General features: G+C 36.3%; 1 long non-coding RNA gene and 1 other non-coding gene across 2 annotated transcripts in view; one reads left to right on the top strand and one right to left on the bottom strand.

Moving 5' to 3' along the window:
- Window positions 1-5,168: 5,168 nt before the first annotated feature.
- LOC119866696 lies at window positions 5,169-15,779 on the bottom strand. Its single transcript, XR_005369408.1, has 2 exons — window positions 14,986-15,779; window positions 5,169-8,878 (listed from the first exon to the last, which is right to left on the bottom strand). It is a non-coding gene; the product is annotated as an uncharacterized LOC119866696 (long non-coding RNA).
- SEM1 overlaps window positions 15,134-24,762 on the top strand; it is a 23,117-nt gene continuing 13,488 nt past the window's right edge. The window contains exon 1 of the transcript XR_005369407.1: window positions 15,134-15,340. This is a non-coding gene — a transcript (SEM1 26S proteasome complex subunit). The remainder of the gene's footprint in view (window positions 15,341-24,762) is intronic.

Below are 24,762 nucleotides of genomic sequence, written 5' to 3'. Positions count from 1 at the left end.
TCAGGTAATGTGAAACAGAGTGAGGCAATCAGCTATTCAATTTAGTCACAGGTGTGAGTGTAGAAACAACCCACATGTAATCAGAAGTCACAAGACAGAAAAGGTGACTGCAGGTTCTGAAAAGAGACCTGATTAGGTCTATACTAGAAACTAGGCAGCCAGGGTGGGGTATGGTCATCACTTCTGTGGTGTCTGTTGTTCTTATGGTTTGTGCTATCATTGCCTAATTCAAGAGAATCTCACCTGGTAGGACCAACAGGAGACAGGCAAGCTATTCTTCTGTGGAACCTGCTGGGTCCAGTCTCTGGCCTAAGGTAATTTCCAACTGCTCCTTTTCTTCACTCATGTAGGTCCCTGGAACTCAGGGTGATTAAAGCTTATGACTCATGGTAGCTACTGACAAGAATTTTATGAAACATAAATTCACTACATGACTTTAAAGTTGTAAGACTTGAATTCCATAGCTTGCATTCCTTTTCTCTTTGATACTATGCCACTGCATCTATCCCTATAGATTCCTGTTTCTTCTCATCTCCAAGATTGGCTATGAGTGGATCAGTACGCTCTAGTACTTTCTTCTTAAGTGTATGGACATGCACACCATTTCTGCTTTATAGACTTAAGTACTATACAGGAATGAGGACACCGGAAAGGAATGTAATAAGCATAGAGGAAGTTGTAAAAACTATTATAGCAAAGTCTTCCAGTCATAGTCCCTAGTCTGAAGTTGTGAGATAACACCCTTTGGTTTTTAGTTCTTGTTGATAAGAGTGAAGTTCACAAGATACAATAAGGAAAAATGTTAATCGGATTCTTATTTGGGGGTAATGTTTCTTTATCAAGAACTTTCAGCTGAATGTTACCAAATTCAGTGGGCATTTTCATAGAAATAGGTATTTAAAGAATTACTCCTCCCTTAAACATACTGAGATACTTACATTACTTTATCATATTCTACTCAGCAATGTTACTTGGACTCAATGCTAGTCTAGGATTTTTTCCTCAGTCCATAGATCCAGAACCTCATCTAACAGTTTTGGCTTATGTTCCATAAAGTCACTAGAAATCTTTATTAATTTATAATGCAAAGTATTTACACTAAGACATTTTTTTCTCCAGATATTGGCCTCAGAAATGAACCAAAAACAGGCATAGGCTTAAGATTATGGAGGCAAGGAACAAAGCAAAGAGAAATGTTTTCAAGCTGAAACAGCTTGATGAAACTTCCCTTACAATTATGGCACCACGGACTTCTATCTGCCCAGGAGCCTAAATATTCCTGTCACTCATCTGAGAGCCCTTAGTTTAGGGACACACCAAAAAAGTCTTACTTTATAATTTTCATCTTTCTGGGTGCCACATGCACCCACACCTTTATAATTCTGTATCTTCACCCTCACTGCAAACCGCTTATGACTTTTGGACAATGTGTTTTATGTTTATTTAGCTGACTTCCTATGGAGAAGAAATATCTATGTATATCAATTGCTGTCAGTCTCAAAATTGGACTTGCCTTTTTTTCTCCTTTCTAAATTTTTTTCCCTAGCATTCATCTTATTTAGGTCTACTTTGTACATCTAATTACTACAATTGCATATAGCAATAACTCACCACATTTCAAATTTGTAATCAGTTAAATAAGTACTATAAGCACAAACAAGAGTGAAATGCTATTATAAAATCACAAAGGGGAATCATATAGGAAAACATTCCTTTGTTTCTCATCCTATATGTGTGAATAGGAGAATTAATATAGATTGACATAATGGTAGGGATGTTGGTACTTTAATACATAAGAGTGAATGAAGGAGTGCAATTGAACAAGCCTATTTTATGGTCAGTCATTACTGACTTGAAATTTTAACTCAGAGGACGTTTGTTTTGTTCTAAATACAGTGTTTACAAAGCTTTGATAAGATAGTAGGGAAGCACCCAGAGAGGAAAAATAGTATTGTAATTAATATTAATAAAAATACTTAATGCAACCTTTGAAGTATTTTTAACTAAAATTTAAAAGGATCCTATGATCAACAAATGGTGCTGGGATAACTAGATATCTATATGGAAAAGGATAAAATTGGGCCCTTTTTCACACCATATACAAAAATAACTGAAAATGGATCATTGACCTAAATCTTTCATGACCTTGGATTAAGTAATGGTTTCTAGATGTGACCTAAAAGCACAAGTGATAAAAAACAAATAAATTGGATTTCATCAAGATTAAAGGCTTTTTAATGGTAACTATGTGAGGAAATGATATATTATTCAGTTTAATTGTAGTAATCATTTCACAGTGTATATGTATACCAAATCATCAAGTTGTACACCTAAATATATATAGTTTCTACTTTTAAAATATATAAATTACAAGGTTAAAAACTTTTTGCTTCAATGGACACCATCACAAAAAGTGAAAAGACAACCCACATGGAAGAAATTGTAAATCATATATATCTAATAAGGAACACGTACCTAGAGTACATAAATAATTCTTATACCACAACAATAAAAAAGACAACCCAATTTAAAAATGGGCAAAGGACTGAACAGACATTTCGCCAAAGAAGATAGACAAATGTCCAATAAGCACTTGAAAAAATGAACAACATCATTAGTCATTAGAAAAATGCAAAACAAAGCCATAATGAGACACTACTTCACACCTAGGATGCCTATAATCAAAATGACAGGCAATGACAAGTATTGGCAAGGTCATGGAAAAACTGGAGCCCTCACACATTGCCAGTGGTAATGTAAAATGGTACAATGCTTTGAAACCAAAGTTTGATTTGATAGTTCTTCCAAAAAGTTAGATATAGAATTACCATATGAGTCAGCAATTCTACCCCTACTGGATCCACTCCTAGTTATAACATATGAAAAAATGAAAACAAATCCACACAAATTCTAATAGCCAAAAAGTAGAACAACCCAAATGTGCATCAATTGATGAATGGATAAACAAAATCTGGTGCATCCATACGGTTTTATATTATTTGACCATAAAATGAAGTACCGATTCATGTTATAACATGGATAAACCTTGAAATCATTATGGTAAGGGGAAGAAATCAGACACAAAAGACCATATATTATATGACTTCATTTGCATGAAATGTCCAGAGTAGGCAAATACATAGAGAAGGAAAGTCGATTAGTGATTGCCAGGGCCTGGGGGAGAGGAAAAACAGAATAAGTGCTAATAGGTATTGGGTTTCCTTTTCGGAGTGATGGAAATATTTTGGAATTAGATAGCAACGATTGTTGCAAAACTGTACATATACTAAAACTCTGGAGTTATACTCTTCAAAATGGCAAACTTTCTGATTTGTGAAGTAGGTATGTGAAATACCCACAGTTTAAGATAAAGAAACTATGGTTCAAAAAGGCTGAGGACTTTATTAACATTGGAGGTTGGTGGTATAAGTGCATTGAATTAGGCTAATGGTTCTCAAAATGTGGTTTGCAAATCAGTAGCATCAGCTTCACCTGGAAACTTGTTAGGTATGACCATTCTTAGGTTAAACCTCAGATCAAAAGAGTCAGGACTTCTGGAGAGGGAGCTCAGTATTCTGTGTTTTAACAAGCTCTGCAGGTGATTTCGATGAACACTCAGGTGTGAGAGTCACTGGGCTAGTTACAGCTTTAAAGCTTTACTGCTCCCCTGGTCACTAGATATGTAGTCTTTGGTAAGTTTCCTGACTTTTTGGTGCCTCAAATTATTCATCTAGAGAAATCATTCCTCATAGAATTATTATGAGGATTAAATGTTTTAATACAACTAATTTGCTTGGAATAGAGTTTGTCAACGAGCTGAGTACTCAATAAGAATCAGTTATTTTTATGCAATAGTTCTGAGCTGATACAGGGAACAAATATAGATTCCCCCACTTGGAGAAATAGAGCCACAGATAGAAGTTTAAATTTTCTAGTAGCCACATATAAAAAGTAAAAAGAAATAAAATATTTTATTTAATCCAATGTGTTAAAAATATTAGCGTTTCAACATATCATCAACATAAAAAATGTTTAGTTTGCATTCTCTTTTTCAAACTGGGCCATCAAAATCCAGTGTATTTTATATTTAGAACACATCTCAATTTGGACTAGCCACATATCAATTGCCAGTAGTCACCCGTGGCTGGTGGCTGGTGGCTGGTGTATTGGACAACAAAGGTCTTATTCAAATGCTGTGCTCTTTTCCTTATCTAAAGTTCCTAAGGGAATGACCAGACGGGGACAAGTCATGAAGCATCCTTTCCTGACATATCCCACCTTAAAAGGTGATACTGGGGGGCAGCCCTGGTGGCTCAGCGGTTTAGCGCCACCTTCAGCCCAGGGTGTGATCCTGGAGACTCGGGATCGAGTCCCACGTCGGGGTCCCTGCATGGAGCCTGCTTCTCCCTCTGCCTCTCTCTCTCTCTCTCTGTGTCTCTCATGAGCAAATAAATAAAATCTTAAAAAAAAAAAATGATACTGGGTTGCAGATGAGCCTCCAACATATGTCCTCAATTGCAGATTGTTACACAAGGATGACCTGGTGAACTGCCTGAGAAGAATCTTAATGGAGTAACATAGTAGACTGCGGGCTTTCCTGTATTGTAATCGTACTCTTTTGTATCCATAGGGTCTAGAAAACTTGCCAGGCACACAGCAGGAACTCAGCACAATTTTTTCAATTAATGAATGAACAGTGAGAGTGCTTTTCTAGCTTAATTTTTAATTTTATTACAATTTTTTCAAATATCTGAAAACATTTAATAATTCCTTTCATAATGTCTCTACTTCTCATAAACAGACCCATTTTTTTCTAAACCGATTTCTTAATGTTTCTCCTTACATTTAAATATTCATCAAGCCCCTGATAAAGACTAAGTTTCTTTTTTTTTTTAAAGGTTTTTTTTTTTCTTTTTTTTAATTTTTATTTATTTACTTATGATAGAGAGAGAGAGAGAGAGAGGCAGAGACACAGGCAGAGGGAGAAGCAGGCTCCATGCATCGGGAGCCTGATATGGGATTCGATCCCGGGTCTCCAGGATCACGCCCTGGGCCAAAGGCAGGCGCCAAACCGCTGCGCCACCCAGGGATCCCAAGACTAAGTTTCAACAGCATGAGCCAATTCAAGCCCCTAATAAAGACTAAGTTTCAAGACCATGAGCCCATAATAGAATTGCTGATATCAGGATTTTATTTTCTGTGACAGAAGACATATTTCATATATGTGCGAATATAATACAAAGATCACAAATACAATTTTGTTTGGATTTTTTATTGCCGATCTAAGAAGAAATGCAAGCAAATATCCAAAATTTCAATGCTGATGAGTCTTCCTCATTCTCAGTAGCAGTAACTATAGGACATATTTTTACACTAAGGGCCCACATCCCTGGATAATGCTGACATGAGTAAAGCTTATAGACTGAAGTAATCTGCAGAAACACTGTTGACATGTGGGTGGAGTGGTTTCCCAGGAAAGTTGCTACCTGGCATAAATTAGTTTCTAGAATCCTAGATGCAAAATGTGGGTAGTTAACTCAAATGGAGTTGGACAACCTAGAAGGCTTCCTTGACTCACTCCATACTTTTCCTTATGCTCATTCCTCTCCAACCACACTAGTCTCCCTCCTCTTCCTCAGACACACCAGATTTGCTCCAACCTTCCTGCTATATGCTGAATGTTCTTCCCCCAAATCCACCTGGCTACCTCCTTTCACTTCCAGTCTTGCTCAGATGTCTCTCCTCCTTGAGTTCTTCCCTGGTTGCACTATTAAATAGTCACTTGCCCAGATTCCACCCCCTGCTTTTTACCCTACTTAGCACTTACCACCCCTTAACTTATATCATCCTGTGCTGTTTATTGCTCCTCATAGTAGAATGTGAGTATCACAATAATAGAGATCTTGTCTGTTTTGTTCACTGAAGTACCCTATCTTAGAGTAGTGGCTGGTGTATAGCAGGCACTCCATAAATCCTTGTTGAATGAATAGTTCACTCAGAGACCAGATTCTTTAATAGATTTCTTTCCCTTTTCACTTTTTAAGCCTGCTCTAGTATTAAGATCAGCTGGGAGTTTTTGCAAGCCTAACTGAGAAGTTGAACTCTCCCAACCTTTTGGTTGGGTTTGCTCACTGAAGGGTCCTGTCTCTGGAATTCATTTCTCTGGGCAGGTTGCCAGAATCTGAATTTATTGTCTTTGGTATATGATGCAAGATTTAGGGTTTTTGTTTTTCTTTTTTGGAGGGGCGTGTTTCAATTTTGGCTAACTTTATTGTTTTGTCTGGGGTTTTATTCTTGTGTGAGTTTTGTTTGTCTGGGTTGATCAAGCAATTTAGCAACTATTCTTCACAGAGCTATGGAATACGAGAAATTAGAGCTGGAAAAGACCTCATGGTTGATCCAGTCCATCCCCCTTGCCATTGAAGTCTTGCTCTCCATAATACAATGTCCACGGCTTTGTTCAATGAGGTTTTAAATGTCCTCAGAGATTCCTTTAGGCGCCCACTCAACTAACTTAATACTCTCAGCAACTAACACAAATTCCCAGTGTACCTCTAAACTCTCCCTTTTATATTTTCATTTGATTTCTATTTGTAGTCCAAGGTAGCAAGCCTTTTCTCCTATGGGATTTTACATCTTTCAAGAAGTGTGGACTGATATTTCTTCTCTTAACAGTTCTTTAGCCAAACTATACATGTGTTCCTACCTTTCTTTATTCTCTTCAATTTTGGTTTTGCTTAGTGAATTCTTTCAAACCCCTCACCTTGATTTTTAGTATTGTGTAGTTTCACTAGTAATCCATTGAATGGCTGTAAGACAATGCTTTTCCTTCTGAAATCTTAAGACAAATCACTGCCATCTACTATATGAAATTGCAAATATATCACATTTGCTGCCATAATCAAGCTAGGCTGTTTTTATTTTATTCATTAGAATATTAAACAAGTTCTGTACAATGCTCTTCTTACCTTGACTTTAAAATTTTGATAGTAATTGTGTAATACCAGACATCTCACTTAAGCCCTTGGTACTTTTGTTTTTATATCTGCAAAAGGAGAAAATATCGGCTTCAGCCTCCTTTGCTATAATCTTATGAAAATAAAGATGTTATTTTAGGACTAGAAAGAGATCTTTCAGAGATAAAAAAAACTTTCACTTCCTAGCTTTCAGACAGAATCACATAGGATAAATTATTTTCAATAACATGAAGTTGAAATGGCACTTTTTTTTTCTGATTTATAATAACTTATGCTGAATCAGTACAACTCAAACTAACTGTACTAAATTTTAAAAATTCCCAAATGCCATGGGCTGATTTTTGTAAGATATAAAATCACAGGATTGGATGAAATGGCAATGTCAAAGTGCTTTAAGAGTCACTGTTTGTATTTATCTTTTCCCAGATAGGCACTGATCCATGGATCCTATTTTGAGTAGCCCTAACGACTATTTTCCTCACTTTCAGATTCAGATACTTTATATATATTTCTCTTCTGAAGATTAACATAATACTTGCTTTTACTTTTCAGCTTGCTTTCTGCTTCACTTGAAAATCAACTTTTAAAAAACAGAAGAGTCAATCAATTAATCATTTTCCCAAAACATTTGGTTACATGTTTCCCACTTATTTATCTTCCCTTTTTTAAAAGTGTAATAATCTCTCATTTATTTCATAAAATCAAATCTGAATGAAAAATACTTTTATGAAAGAAAAAAAAACAAACAGTTTATTGGAGTTTATACCAAGTCAGTACCTTACAGGATAGTCTCTTGGTCACACAATGCCAGCAGCTTGACTTCTCAAACTGTTTCTAGTCTCTAGCAATCCTGACCAAGTCTAGGGCAACACTGTGAACAGCAGAAATCCACCAATCCAAGAAGGTAAAAAACACTCGCTTATTCCACCCTGCCTGGCACTCTGCCATCAACCTGCACTTTTTGGATTTAAGACACAGATTATATGTCAGCAATAACTGGAGTAGCTATTACATAAGCTGGTTATGGGATGCCATGTGCTTTCAACCGGCATCTTTTATAGTTTGGGCATTACAAAAATTTAGTTTTAGCACTCTTTTCTGAAATAAGCTTCTCTTATTTTTAGTGGGTTTTAATTACTTTGAGAGGGATTAAATAAAAATATACTGAAATATCATTTCTCCAGGGAATTAAAAAAATAAAGTTTATGGGAAAACATGAAATGTGAGGAAATATTAAATATAGTAAACTGCACAAATGTAATACCTAAGTTACACCTTGGGCTTTTTATGATTTAAAAATCTATTCCAAGAAAAAGAAAAAAATGAAACTTGAAGACTTATGAGCTTGTTTCAAAAAATACTAAAAATAAGTTCCAGCTGGTGTGAGAACACGGTAAAGGTATAACATTGTACCAGGGTAAATAATAGCACAGGATGGGTGAGGCATTGGCAGGGGGAAACTTTAAATGCAGAACATTTTATACTGCTTTTTAAAGGGATTTTTACAAAAGTAAGAAAACATATATACACCCATCAATAGCAGAGAAAATGTATTGAAACAATATATCAGATGATGTTTTCTTTACACAATTTTCCAAGAGCAAGCACATAGCTAGTGTGGATTAATCACTAATGAATTAACAGATTATTAGCTCCTAAAGCTAGTTATTTTATTTTCTAATGTTTCAATGTGCCAGATGTTTCATAAAAATAGTTTTTACTATTTAAAATGATTTATGAAGCTAGAATGCCCAACTTTTATTTCTGTGTTAAAATTTAAGAGTTAAAAACGTTAACAAACAGAATTTGCAGTTCAGTTAGCAGTCACTGAATGTAAAAAGAGTTCTTAAAATGCTCCTCTTCAAAGCCATTCTTGTTCCCATAGAAACCAATGTGAGATCCTGGAAAACAAGGTAAGTTCTAAAATAATCACCATTATAAATACCCATTATATAAATGTAAATACAGGCAATTGAAATGATTTAGATGATTTTGAAATTGCATATCATTTCCCAAACCATAATGATTCCTTCAGAGTGGTTCTTGTCTGTCATATAAATACAGCATTTACAAAATTTTTAAAATTCTTATGATTTACTTGTGAGACCATAATCGCCTTTTCAAACAAGTCTTGGGCATGCAAATATCGATTTTTGAACATGTATTTTGGTGCAAGATGGGTATTTTGGCTGAGCTTTTCCTTTGTGGTAGATTAAGTACTTATTATTACTAGTCTTTGGATTTTATATAACCATTTCTTTATTCATTATTAATTGTTCTACAATGAGATTTAGATATTTTAGAGTTATTTTACAACTATAATTTTTCACATTTTTATTTATGCAAGCATTTGTCATATTAAAAGAACCAAGAAATCTCCTTTTATTGGGATTGTAATTCTTTCCAAAGTCCAGAACCAATCATTGGATATAGAGTACTGATAATGTTAATGAACATGGTAGTGTGCGTTGTTCACAGATATACATGCCTCTAAGAGATAAGCCTCCTAAAGTTTAAGAAGCAAGGGCATTTCAGAGGTCAAATTCCAATAGCAGGAAGGAAGCATTTTAATTTTGCCTAATTGATGAAGGAGTTCTGGACTCGCCATCCCAAAACATGCTACTATGCCAAAGTAGCATGAGGTGAAAGCACTTGAAAAACAACAGATACAAGAGAGGCTTTCTCTGAACTTCCCATTTCTGCCTAAAGACTGAGCCTTCAAAAGGAATTCAATGGTCTTAAATCCCCTTCCTGGGATTGGCTCCTCCCACTGGGAGGGGTCTAGAAGTCAACTCCACACCCAGACAAACTTTGTCAAAACTTATCCTATCTTATCTTCCACCTATTCTTCTAACAGCCCATTCATCTTTCCTAAAATAATTTACTCTCTCCTAAATTGCCTATATGCCCTCCTTCCTCTGTTAAGGATGGCATATAAGCTCTCAAATCTCACCACTTTTTTTGGCATTTACTTTTTTCCTGTGATGACCTGGTGGGCATAATATTAGAAATTAATAAATTCGTTTCCCTTTTCCTGTTAATCTGCCTGTTGTCAATTTATTTTATAGACCCAGTTATTGAACCAAGGAGAACAAAGGGAAAGTCTTTTCTACCCTACACTGTTAAGGGAGTTACAAGTTATAGACTAGTCATACAGTATTGTTAATTTGATCTATGTTCAGAAAATCAGGTATTTTGTTTTCCATTTCATCTAGTTTTGCTTCTTAAAATGTAATGTAGATCAGCAATATGAAAGCTTATTAAAAATGTAGAATTTCAGGCCCTAGGTAGATTAGCTGATTCAGAAGCTGCATTTTAACAAGATCACCAGGGTTGAATGCATATTAAAGTTTAGAAACAAAGCCAGTCTCAACTATTTGCTCCAAGCAAATTATAGTTTTATTCCAGGTAGACTGATGGAAGCTAAAAAACACACTAGGATGTAAACTCTAAGAGGGGATGGACTGTGTTTGCAAGTGGCATCTGCACATCATGTGGTTTAGAGCAAAATCCTTTAACAATGTTAAATAATTTTGAGAAAAGAAAAAGAAAAATATCCCTTTATTTCAAGAATGACATATTTTCAAGTTTTATGTCTTTAGAAGAAAATGTTTATATTTCATTTTGTTTTTATCCCCACAAGGCAAACATACATCATACCCCAAAATCAACTTAATAAGGAAGATTTAAATGTAACACCTGAAGTTGCAAAACTCCTAGAAGAAAACAGGCAAGAGCTTCATGACATTGGTCTAGGCAGTAATTTCTTGCATATGACACCAAACGCACAACCCATAAAAGCAAAAATAGACAAGTGGGACTATATCAAACTAAAAAATGCTGCACAGCAAAAAAAATTAATCCACAGAGTGAAAAGACAACTTACAGAATGGGAGAAAATATGTGCAAATTATATGTAACTAATAAGGAGTTAATCTCCAAAATATACATGGAACTTCTACAATTCAATAGTAAAAAACCAAATAACCCAACTAAAACATGGGCAAAGGGGTAGGAGTGCCTGGGTGGCTCAGGCAGTTAAGCCTCTGACTCTTGATTTTGGCTCAGGTCATGATCTGAGGGTCTTGAAACTGAGCCCCCCATAATGGGGGCTTTACACTAGGTGTGGATCTTGCTTAAGATTCTCTCCTCCGTCCCTCCCCCAAACTCATGAGTGTACACACTCTCTTTCAAAAAGGGCAAAGGACTTCAATAGATACTTCTCCAAATAAAACATACCAATGACCAGTAGGTATGTGAAAAAATACTCAACATTATGAATCATCAAGGAAATGCAAATAAAAACCACAATGAGATATCACCACCTCATATCTACCTGTCAGGAGGCCTATAATAGTAGGAATAATAATAATATTAATAAAAAGGTAACAATACATGTATTGACAAGGATGTGCAGAAACTATAACCCTTAAATACTGTTTTGGGGAATGTAAAATGGTGTACCTACTATAGAAAATAGTATATAGATTTCTCCAAAAATTACAAATAGAACTACTAAATGATCTAGAATTTCCCCTTCTGGGAATTTATTCAAAAGAACTAAAATTAGGATCTCAAAAAAATATCTGCACTCCCATGTTTATTGCAGCATTGTTCACAACAGCCAAGATACAAAAATAACCTAAATTTCCATTGAGTGATAAAAGGATGGAATATTACTCAGCCTTAAAAAAAAGGGAAACTCTGCCATATTCAACAACATGGATGAACCTGGAGGACATTATGATAAATAAGATAAGCCAGTCACAGAAGAACAAATATTGCATGATTCCACTTATATGACATCTGTCATACTCAAATTCATAAAACCAGAAAATAAAATGGTGATTGCCAGGGGCTGGGAGAAGAGGGAAATGGAAAATTGCTGTTCGATGGGTATAGAGTTTCAGTTATACAAAATGGGTAAGTTTTAGAGATCTGCAGTACAGCATCATGCCTTTAGTTAACAATATAATGCATTAAAAAATGTAAGAGGGTAGGTATATTAAGCGCTCTTACCACATACATTTTAAAAAAATAGATCACAGCAGGATTTAGAGCTAGCTGCAGGTGTTCAGAGTCTGATCTCACAGACTTTTCTTAAAGACCTTCAAGATCTTTTTTAGGGGAGAAAGAATAAATTTTAAAGGCCCAGAAATAATGAAAATTTGAACATGGACTATGTATTTATATGAAATAGAAGATGTTCTATAAAAGATATCCCAAAGTTGACTTTCTAAATCTCATCCATTCTATATTTCCCCTGCTCTATTTCCATTGCTGCAAATTGCATATGGTTTAGTTTTCCTCACCCTTTTAAATTTCCATTTTCTCCTAACAGAGTTACACCTACATTTATCACAATATATGTGAAATTTTGATGATGATGTTGGTAACTGCCTAAATGTTGTGTCCTGGTAGGGAGGGGAGGGTCCTGAAGGTGTGCTTACAGATTTAATTTCATCTAGCACCAGTCGTTTGGAGACTCAGAGAGAAGCTCCAGTAAATGGTTGTGTTCTGGAGGTTAGAAAGATATGGCACAGCAAACATTCAGTACTTCTTTTTATTTTTAAAGATTTTTTTCATTTATTCATTTGAGACAGAGAGACAGAGCATGAGCAGGAGGAGAGGCAGAGGGAGAGGGAGAAGCAAACTCCCTGCTGAGCCAGGAGCCTGGGGTGGGGCTTGATCCTAGGATGGGGAGATCGCAACCTGAGCTGAAGGCAGATGCTTAACTATCTGAGCCACCCAGGCGCCCCTCGCCCCCCGCCATTGAGTACTTCTTGACGACAAATATGGATGCTGTTGGAATTAATTATTTTTTCTAACCTCAAGGAGTTCTATGAATTGCTAGAGAGTATGAATCAACATTATCATTCTCTTTCTACTTCAAACTATTTATTGCCTATTCACCATATGCCAGGCATCCTTCTGAGTGTTTTATATGAAATAGTTCATTTAATTCATTTAATCCTTCCAACAGCTTTGTGGAGAAGGTAACTGATTACTCCTACTTCAGAGATGAGTAAACTGAGGCCCAAGAGGGAAAGTAATTTTCTAGGGCCCCTCAGCTGGTAAGTAGCAGAGCCTGAGTCAAGTAGAGTGACTGTGGAGCCAAAGCTTTTTACACACCCTGAAAGGACATCCTAGAGACTTGATGTGTGGACCTGTCTTCTCAGTTCTTCATGGCTGGCTAATTAGCTGTACCTTCCTGAGGTTAAAATGAGTGACTTTGAAATCAGTCCTTCCTCCAGATATCAGCCATTTAGCAGTCCCTTACCATTTCCTCCCGGATAGAGACAGATACAGAAAGGTCAATCTTGTAGAATCCATTCTGCCTACTTATTGAATGGTCACTCTACAGCAAACTTAAGGATTCAGGTATTTGTGTCATAACTAAAACTATATAGATCCCAAGTGGGATATAGAGGAAAAAAAAGATTTGCTAGAGACAAACTGAATCATCAACTATAAAATCTGCTGCTAGCTTGACATCTTGTGAAGTTAAACATAATCAACCAATTGCAGATATGATATGTAAGTAAAGGCATAGTTTTGATTTCAATGCTTCTCTCTAAGTATTATAAGGGCCATATCATTATTTTTTAAAGTTTTTATCTAATTGAGGTTCCCAAATTCTGGTCCAAATGTGTGCTATATTTACTTGCTCTATTCTCTTTACACACATACACTGTGTTCATTTCTCAGATAATTTCCTTTTAAAATAGAAATTCAAATGTATTACTTTGTACCAATGTGATTTATCTGATTACATGTCTCTGAGTGGAATCTGAACTCCTGGAAGAGAAGGACTTTGTGTATACATGCTTGATCTCCAATACAGTGCCTCATGGGTGGTATGAACAGATACTGTAACTAATGTTATTGAATGAAGGAATAGGATTTGAATAGATAAACATGTATCAAAATTTATAACGCCCAATTATATATTACATAATATCCATCTATAATATTACATACACGTGCGACAGTTTTGTAAGTTCACCTCCACATTAAAAATGATATTTAATAATATCTGAAAAATTCAAAATGATATATTTGAACACCATTACATGTGAAGTACATCGGGTTTTACAAAGTGTGACTTTATAATAACCTGTAAACTCGTTATTACACACACAGAAACACACTGTTTAACAGGGTATTCACCACAGCGTAATTACAAGCTGCAGGAACAACGAATAATGGTTAAAGTTTGGAGATTCACCTCAGGTAAACAAACCTGCATTTGGATTGTCTAGCACTACTTGACTGATTTTGGCTATTTCTTTGTGAACCTGAATTTTCTGTGATGTGGAGATATTTAATATCATGCTTACGGAATTGGTTTAAAGATGGGACTAATAAATAAAAATCTTTAAAAAAAATCTGGCTTGCTGCCTATGATAAATAAATAAGTAAATAAATAAATAAAGTCTTTAAAAATCTGGCTTGCTATTGTTTATGTTGCTAAAATCTTTGAAATTTTTATTTTAATTGTGGTAGTATAGAGATTTGATGTTCTAAAATTCACACAATACTCACAAGATTGTTTATTTACAAATACTCATATTTGTTGTAGAGATATAATTCAGCAAGCAGCTTGAAGTAAGAAGAAAAATTGCATTTCCCAGAGACAGTAACTGTTAATACATTAGAATACGTCTTGAATATTTTAAATATCTAGCTATCTTCCTTTCCATGTCTACAAATATGCATATCAAATATTGTGTATATTTTTTTAAATGTGAGCATATAATAAATGATAAGAATACACAAATTATTTAAAAAATCTGGCTTGCTGCCTATGATAAATAAATAAATAAATAAATAAATAAATAAATAAATAAATAAATAAATAATAAAAATATCTTTAAAGATGGGACTACTCTATATTAAAAGGCCCTTCAGGAATTTTAGCAGGCATTTTATCCCTCAGATTTAAACTAAGTAAAGGTGTTCCATTTTCCTACACTCTAAGAGTTTTTTCCAATAAGGGAAAACCTACCCGGATGCCAAATTTGCCAACTCATTGAGTCCAGGTAAAAGAATAAAGGCACAAAACGCTTCACCTCTAACCTCTGATGGATTGCTACACCCGCAGGAAGCGCCGGGCGGACCTCCAGCATCCCAGCATTCCCCGCGCTGCTCCCGTTGCTCTCCTACCGCGTCTCTATGGTAAGTGCCGGCCTCGGAGGCAGCCGGGGCGCTGGTGGCTCAGGCGAGGAGAAGTCAAGAGTTCCAACTTTCCTCTCGGCCTGACAGGCTTTTGGCGCGGAGCGTCGCCATGTCAGAGAAGAAGCAGCCGGTAGATCTGGGTCTCCTGGAGGAAGACGACGAGTTCGAGGAGTTCCCTGCCGAAGGTAACCTCTGGGGCCTGTGGGGCCTGTGGGCCGCGCGGACGGTGACTCAGGCCTCCGGGGTGGAGTCGGCGCCGGCGGGAAGCCTGGACCCCTGCGGCCGGTCCTCGAGGCTCCACAGGCGCGACCCTCCTTGCGACAGGCCTGGGGCTCGGCGTGCCCGGGGCGCCTCCTCAGTGCGGCCGAGCGCCTCCCGCTTCCTCATTGGGAGGAGCCACGGCGTCCTGGGCCTCTGGCCCCGCGTCCAGCGCGCCGGGCCCTTTCACTCTCCCGCTGGGTTACCCGGCGCCTCGTTCTTGCCTCTATAAATCCCCCCACCCCTTTTTTTTTTTCCGTTGTTTTCTTGTAGTGGGCCAGCCTTCCTCTGCCCCTAAGCCATCTAGAACTGAATTGCTGTTTCTGGTTAGGCCAGAGTTGCTCACTTTGAGGACTTTACAAATGAAGCCTGTTAGGCAGAATGGGAGGCTCGGTGTTGGTGGTTAATAAATAACACGTTATTACCTTATCCTTGTTTTTCATTTTTGACCGCTTCAAACTAACAAAGTTAAGTATTTGTGAGACGCTAAAACGTCTCTACATTTTTATTAGTTTCATAGTTACCAAGAGGAGCTTCGTTTTCTCATTGTAACTGATGGCAAATAAGTAGCATTTATTGGGCGATTACTTGTCTAAGTACTTTGCTTGTATTAATTCATTTTCCAGTTCTAGCAAATAGGTACTGGTATTACCGTTTTTCAGATAAAGACATCGACGTATCGACGTTTGGAACTATTAAGAAACTTGTCCAGTGGCACATAGCTGGCCAGCCATGATGGATACCTTTTTTTTTTTTTTTTTTTTTAGAAATAATGTACTGCCTCTGTTTATTTCTTAGATCGTTGTTGCCAGGTAGGTTTCCAGAATTATTTGCTTTATTGGGTAATTGTAATGTGTAGGATAAATATTTGTCTTGTAAGAAGAGGCTACTATGGGGTAGGCTTTCTGAAGGTGGTAGGAAGAGAATTGTGGTTAATGGTGTACAAATCTGTTGTTGAGCAATTACTGCTTCACTAACATTGTCATAAGTTGTACCCCCTGGTGATCCTGTTGTGCATAAAAACCACATAGCTTGAGCATCTGTTCTTTTTACTTATGGTGTGTACTCTGTTATTTTGCTTAGTGGCAGAAGACATTAGTGTGCATAGGACACAGACTCATAAGCTAACCCAGAGGACATTTCAGTGGGTTTAATCTGTCCACACGTGTTTTCTCCCTCTCTCTTTTTAAAATATTTTATTTGTTTTATTTGAGAGAGAAAATGAGCTGGCGGCAGTGAGCAGGAAAAGAAGGCCCCCGGCTGAACAGGGAGCCCGGCGGGGGCTGGATCCCAGGACCCTGAAGTCATGACCTGAGCTGAAGGCAGATGCTTAACTGAGCCACCCAGGCGCCCCCAGACATGTTCTTTACCTCACTGTTAAATTGGTTCATAATCTAACATTGAACTGTATAGTAGAGAACTGGTTTATTGAGGGTAGGATCAACTTTTTACTCAAACTTCATATTTCAAATAGCTTTATCACATACAAAGTACAATGTTAAGCACTTTATTTACATCATATAGGCTGTCACCACAGCCATCAGGAAACCGATGCTTAGATTTAAAAAGCTTGCTATTAAGTAGTGAAGCCAGGATCTGAAAGGTCTCTGTGACTCCCCAATATAAACTCTAGTTGTAACCTTTAGCAAAGTGCCTGGCACATACGTAGTAGCTGGTTAATAAATGCTTGATGAACGAATGAACCTGTATTTAAAGTAAGTAGTTGAGAACTGACTGTTTAGAAAGCTCTAGAAATAATTGTGTACCTAATGATACACATGATTTTTCTCAGCAACTTCCATTTCATCAGTTTTTGCAGAATATGTAGTTCTTACTCTAAGCTTATGTTGTGAGCAGCAGTCTGTTCAGAGTCTTGTTATATAGTAAAAAATCTCATTAAATAGGAAAAGCAGAGGATTTTTCTAGAGGGGAGGAGAAGAGGGAGAGAAAATCTTAAGTAGGCTCCATGCTCAGCAACCCTAAGATCATGACCTGAGCTGATCAAAATCAAAGAGTTGGTGGATTAACCAACTGAGCCACCCAGGTGCCCTGAGAATTTTTTTTTCTTTTTTGAAGACAAAACCCTCTTACAGCAGAACCAATTTATTAGAATTAGTAATTCACCACTTGTTGGTAACTCACCACTAAAGAATATTTGTTGTCTTCAGGTTTGAATGTGTAGAATCTAATTCATTTAGGAATTTTTCCATTTAGAATGAAAAATAACATTAAAATGCCATTGTTTGGTTCAGGTTTCTGTGTTTCTTCTGTGGTTTATAACTTAGGCAGGTTTTCGTTTTGTGTTAATTTGAATTGAGATTTTGCGGGGCACAAAATTAGCCCAATAGGTGAAACCAATCAGTATTTACTAATAAAAACTGCTCTTATAAAAAACAAAACTAAAAGAAAAAAACCTGGAAAAATATCACCAAGGAATTACTGAATTATTCTCTCTTGAAACTATACATTTCTTCCTTTGGGTAGTCATAGTTTAGTCTCACTGATGCTCAGTGTGATCCGTGGACCAGCAGTTTTGGCATTAGCTGGCAGCTTATTAGAAATGCAGTGTCTCAACCTAGACCTTCTGAATTAGTTTGGACTTTACCAAGATTCTTAAAAGATTTGTATGCACATTAAAGTTGGAGAATAACTAAATGGCCTATTTTGAATTTTTTAGTATGTGGGTTTTCAGTTCAATGATTATGCCCTGAATTACTTTCCTAATTCTCTGCCTTCTTAGGAAATTCTCTTTCTTGTGATTGTCCTTACAGTAAATGTGCCAATGACAAACTCACTAACAGATACAACTTAAAATGACCTCTAATCATCTTTTCTATCTATAGGAGGTCTGATTTTCAGTGGCCTTGTTGCCTCTCTGCTCCAGAAAGTGGATGATACCCATTGTCTAAGGGTAGCTTGCCGTTACAAGAGACTGCTACATGAAAGCCATTCCTGAAGTTCTGTATCCCTGGTTTGACTAACGGATTGTCCATCTTTTTTGGGAGTGTTGTTGCTACATCTCATTCCAGATAAGAACTTGTTTGCAAGGATGTCATCCAGTCATTTTAAGGAGGGGGAATTTCTGTATGAAAATGTGCTTTCCTGGAGCTTCTTTGCTTCTTCTTCTTCTTTTTTTTTTTTTTTTTAAAGATTTTATTTATTTATTCATGATAGAGCGAGCGCGAGAGGCAGAGACACAGGCAGAGGGAGAAGCAGGCTCTATGCCAGGAGCCCGATGTGAGACTCAGTCCCCGGGACTCCAGGATCACACCCTGGACCAAAGGCAGGCGCCAAACCACTGAGCCACCCAGGGATCCCCTTCTTTGTTTCTTCTGAATAGTTACTCAGTGTGACCTATAACGGTGGTGGTGGGGGTGATTCTCTGAATGTCTAAAGGAACAAATGCTTCTTTAAAAAAAACAAACTTGTCATTATTTAGTCTGTGGATCTGTGTTACATTGGTAGTTCCTCACAGTTACTCTAACTGATAGATGTATAATCTGGTCATTAAGAACTGTTTAAAAATCATATTTAGGATCTTTGTGAAATGCATTCTGCAGCTTTTTTGAGTATTTAAACTGAGAATAGGCTTTACGAGGAGGACATTCAACATACTGGATATGATTGATTATAATTGTGGAGGCTTTGATATGGTTAGACCTGGAAAGCAACTTAAAATCTGAAGGTAAAACTTGTCAAGCTCACACAGCTAGGTTGGTAATAGAGCAGGGTCTAAAACTGAAATACTTTATAATTTATTTGGAACGTCAAACAATTTTTCATATCAGATATTGAAAGGATATTTAAAATATTTTCATTACTCACCTTCCTTTGACAATTAGAAGTGGGTGAGAGTAAAAATGGGAAGAACAAGTGGGCTTTTAGGTTCTTTAATTCTTTCTGTGCCAGAATTGAGATGGGTTTTTTTGTTTGTTTGTTTGTTCGTTTTTTGCTTTTTGCTTTTGTTTTTTTGGTAGGGAAAAAAGTCTTTAGAGTATTTAAAAGGAAATTGAATTTGCCTTTAGAAGTAATGGTATTTATAAGAAATTTCTGTTATACTAAGTATTCTATAATTTTTCTATGATCAGTGAAGCTACTTTATTATCTGATAAAAGGCAGTGTACTACCTATGTACCTCCCCACCCTCCTTGAGAAATTGCTGCAGAAGAGACTGTTACTGATGGAAATCTGTCTGTTGAGACAGACAACAAACAAACTGCTGGTCCCCTCTGGAATAACTGAGGTACTCTCACCTAACAAAGTAGGACAATTTATAATGGTTCTTATCCAGGGAGGTATTTTTGAATGTCATATTCACCTCACAGGTGCAAATGTGAAATGATGACCAACATTAAGGGGTAAAAGCCAAGGATTTTAAATGCTTGTTATGCATAGACCTGTACTGCACAAGAAGAATCATTCTGTGAAAAATGCCACAGAGAAATATTTACAATGATTGGATACCAACTGGACTAAACCATCAATAGGATTTCTTAGAATCTTTTTTTTAGAATCTTAAATATAAAGGTAGATATAACTGAAACTGTGTCAATAATGTACTAGTCAGTTAACCAGTGCCCACAAGGGCTCTGCTATTTTCAATTATTAAATGTAATATAGTAGACATGTAAATAACACTATCACATTTAAATTAGTTACATTCGTAACAAGAAATGAAGAAGTTGTATTACTAAAAATAAAGATAAATATGATGAATGACAGAGTGCTTGTTGAGTGTCCATTCATGGTAATTCTATGCAAGAAGAAAGTTCTTGAACCCTGGGATGGAAAAAGCACAGTGAATCTAAGATCAGACCTATGTTTACAATTCATCTTTCATCAACTTGTAGCTTTTCAATTCATGTTAGTTACTTAATTTCTTTAAAATACTTTTATTGTATTATATATACGATAATTATACAAGTAACTGCTTGTAGTAAAAATTTAAACCTATAAAAGCACATAAAGTAAAAAGGAAAAGCACTGTTTCTCCCTGCCTTTCCCTCAAAACATTTGTCATACTCCAGGGGTCGCCACTGTTAATTGGTTATTTTGGTATCCTTCCAAAATTTATGTATATATTGTGTGTTTATATATATTTTTAAAATACAGAGGACCATATTATAGTATTTTTCATTCTAGAGCAGTTCTCAGTTTGTCTTTGACTTTCATAATTTTGACACTCTTGAAGTTTACAGGCCAGTTACTTTGCAGATTATTCCTCAACTTGGATTTGTCCTGTTTTCACATGATTAGATTTAGGTTTTACACCTTGGCAAGAGTATCATAGTTGTGATTCTGTGTTCTCATTGCATCCTGTCAGGTGGAACGTGATTCACATTTGTTCCATTACAATGATGTTCACTTTGATCACTTTATTAAGGTAGTGTCTGTGAGACTTTTCCAACATCAGATTACTCATTTTCCCTTTTTAATTAATAGGCATTTTGTGAAACTATGGAAATAACAATATTCCATTCGTTGTCAAACTTTCAGTTTATTCATTTGGCCCATATAGACTCATGGATTCTCGTTTAATGGGTTATAATATGTTGATATTACTCATTTTGATCCTCTAATTGTCCTATATTTGAACATGGGGAGCCCCCTTATACTGTCTTCTGTGACCTTTTGACACACCGTCGTCATTCTTTGTGCATTTCCAAGCATTCTGACACAAAAAGATATTATAAGTTGATCTTGGTCTTTCCCTTCTCTCTCTAATTCTGGAATCAGCTATTTCTCCAAGGAGCTTTTTTTTTAGTGGAGAATGATATTCAGAAGGCAAGATCCTAACTCCAGTTGTGCTATTTGCTTTGGGGACCCTCTTAGTAAAAGGAACTAGGAAATATACAAATGTGTGTAAACACTTCTACTCTTTTGCATTTCTATGTGTGTGTTTATAAAATCATGAGTTCACACAGTATCTCCAATCACAGTTCAGCACCGCAGGGTTCATTCTAGCTTTTTTCCTTTCCATATTTGTAACTCCCTTCCCCAACAGTGAGAAACCTGACTTTCATTGTCTTAAATATATTGTCTATTTGGTCATCCTACCCCCTAGCCAATCTTTGTTACCCCCTCCACCCGTAGTTGCCTTCTTTATGTCACTTGGGCTTCAACATTCTTTGCCAGGCCACCCTCTCTCCTTACTTCAGCACAGGATAACTTCTTCACCCTATTCAGGTCTGACACACCAGTCATGCTATGCTCTGCTTCTATAGGAATGCCCTCTTGGCTTTGCTTGGGCTCTGACACCTCATCTGGTACTAGGTGCATTTTCAGTTTTGACATATAGCTTTAAATTGCCTTCGAGAAGGGTTAAACCAATTAAAATTTCTATCTGTAGTTTACCTCTTCCCTCATAAGGTTGCCTATACTTCATATTAAGCTTTTTAGTCATTGTGAAACTGATGGATGAAGAACGGAATGTCATCATTATGATTTTGGGATTGATTTGAGTGAGATTGACCATTATGTTTTTCCTTGAACTGTTACCATCTTAGGCTAAATCCTCAGTTTCTTCATATGTAATTTGAATAGAGTCATGTAAGTTTTACATGAATGTGTTGAGATATTTGAATTGCCATAGCAGAATACTGTAGACTGTGAGTGGCTTAAACAATGGAAATTTGTTTTCTCACAGTTGGAGGCTGGGAAGTCCAAGATCAAGGTGTTGGCTGCTTCAGTTATTGGTGAGAACTCTGGTTTGCAGACTGCTGCCTTCTCATTATGTCCCGATAAGGTATAGAGAGAATGAGTGAGCTCTTTGGTGTCTTTTCCTGTAATGGCACTAATCACATCATGAGGACTCTACCCTCATGACCTTATACAACTCTAATTACCTTCCAAAGACCCCAGCTCCAAATACCATTACATTGGGGGTTAGAGCTTCATCATAAGTATTTTGTGGTGGAGGGAGGGACACATTCAGTTCATACCAGTAGTACATGTAAAATGCATAGCACAGAGTTTGGCAGTAAGTGGTATTCAATAAACATTAGTCCAGTTTCTTCTTTCTAAACTTCTTAGGGAACTGGATTTTGGTTATTTGGTATATACTTAGAATTTCAGTTTCTGGCAAGTATTTTATTTGTAATTTTAGGTATATCCAAAATTAAGGTTGTTAAGTTTGTTGATTATTTAAAAATTGATTTTTTTCTAGTATTAAAAACTTTTAAATAATACTGTCACTTTTTTTCCAAAAGTGCTTTAAAAATAATGTATTATTCACATAAAATATAAAGATACACAAAACAACAGCACATATTATTTAAGGATGCACAGAGATAGATGTACAAGAAGTATAAAGAAATACAGTGGAGTGAAAAAGCCCTAAATCAGGATACTGGTGCTTGGGAGGGGATAGTGAGAGGTGTAGTCCAGGATATTAAACAGTAAAAATTACTTTGAAAAACTATTTGGATTAGCTGTTTCACTGATTCTATAGAATAAACAAGCAGTAAGTAATTATGACTTCAGTATGTAATATTAATACTGGTTTGTTGTTAAACATTACTCATTGAAAGATGTGATAAATTGTTGAAAACATTGAGAGGAAAATAAAAGTTTCAAAGTTTCAAAAACTATGTTTATACCCTTCTGAAATATTAAAAATTCACCAAGTATATTTTTTTTCCTGTGTTGTGTATGTAATGTTTGGTAGAAATAGTATTGTCTTTTTTCTGGGACATGTTTTTCTTCTTACTTTCTTTACCCCCTCGAGTTCCTGTGAAGTGATTAGTGCATAATAAATTATTTATTCATTCAGTATATATTTGTTGAGTGCTTCCTATAAATCTGGCACTGAATGGTGGAGAGAGAATGATGTAAGCTGCCATTTATCAGCTGTAAGTGCTTTAGATACATAGTCTCATCCATATAGTAGCCTTATGAAGATTTTATGCTTGGGACTCCAAAAATTTCAGTAATTCACTAGGTCACAGTTAAGTAGAGGCTGCACTGAGACAGATTTTACTCCTTAGGTAGATACTTGTCTTTGAATTTAGAAATACCAGAGAGGCAGGGCATAGTGATTTTCGCAGTAAGTTTGAGCTTTTTAGTATTTTGAAGGTGTTTATCTTGTGGAGGTGGAGCTCCAAGCCCTTCCTTCTTCACTCCATTAAACCAGAGCAACTTTGTTTTTGCTTATCTTTTGGGCATCTGGGTAAGATTTCATTGAGTTTCTTTCCAGTGGTGGGCGGGGGTAAGGAGGGTTGGGAATTAGACAAATGGTAATAAGGTGTAACAGCAGTTGAAAAGAAAGGGAAAAAAAAGAAGAAAAAAAAAGGGGATATTATTTCCAGTTGTATACAACTGAGATAGTAACATTTGAACAGAGCCTTAAAAAGATAGAAACGTAGAAAAGGGTTTTCAAAAGAAAGAAACACATTTCAAAATAATGTGTTTTTATTTGGCTGTGAAATAGTGTTTATAAGTGCAGGTAGTTTGGGCTTAATATCGGAAAGCTTTAAGCCAAATGTCCAGTTTGGACTCTATCCTTTGATACATAAGCAGTGGAGTTTTTTGGTTTGGTAGGTGTGAGCTTCCTTTAAGCAGTAGGCAGTTTAGGAAAAACCAACCCAGCAGAATTAATTTGGAAAGGTAGAAAAGAGACAGTCAGGGAAGCCGATTAGCAAATTGTTGAAATAGCTTAGCTGCGGACTAAGGGCCTGAGGAAGGTTGTTATTAGGAAAGAAGTGAAGAGAGTGATGCAAAAATAACAAAACTTTGGCAGCTAGTTTGATAAGGACTGTTGGGAATAAGAAGAAATAGGTTGTGATTTTGCACTTGAATGTCTAGTGGAAGACAGGTTGGTGGGGTTCCCATCTTAACTCAGTCATTTGGAGGATCAGAATGAGGGAATTGAGACAAGTGTAGGGCATGAGGGCTTACAAATGATGAGATTAATGGCTTTTGGGAATTTTCTAAAAGTATAGAGAAAAACGCTTGGCACTAACAAAGAGAAAGTCAGCATGACTTTATTGTGGAACCATTCTCCTAGAGGCTTGTATTCTTAAATTATTGATGAAAGGAATCATGTTTGAATTTTCTTCTTTTAAAATATAAGAACAATTATAAATGGTTATGTAAGTGTTTTTGAGCCTTTGTTTCAGACTGCTGAGCATAAATATCTGAAAGCTCTCCAGTAGTATGGTAACATCATTTATGACTTGCTTTTGGTTGTTTGGTCTGAAGTTCCTTGATGAAATTTTTGGGCCTTGTTGGAGAAAATATGGTAATATGATGCTATGCTAGGAGCTGATTTTTAGCCACTGAATAGATATGAGATCTGTAGGGTCTAGTTGTTTTTGTATCATGGTAACCTATAGAAATTACATTTTTAAAA

This window comes from Canis lupus, chromosome 14, assembly GCF_011100685.1.
Source record: "Canis lupus familiaris isolate Mischka breed German Shepherd chromosome 14, alternate assembly UU_Cfam_GSD_1.0, whole genome shotgun sequence".
NCBI classification, from domain to species: domain Eukaryota; kingdom Metazoa; phylum Chordata; class Mammalia; order Carnivora; family Canidae; genus Canis; species Canis lupus.
Note: the sequence above shows the minus strand (reverse complement) of the source record. Positions and strands in the feature narration are given on the sequence as shown.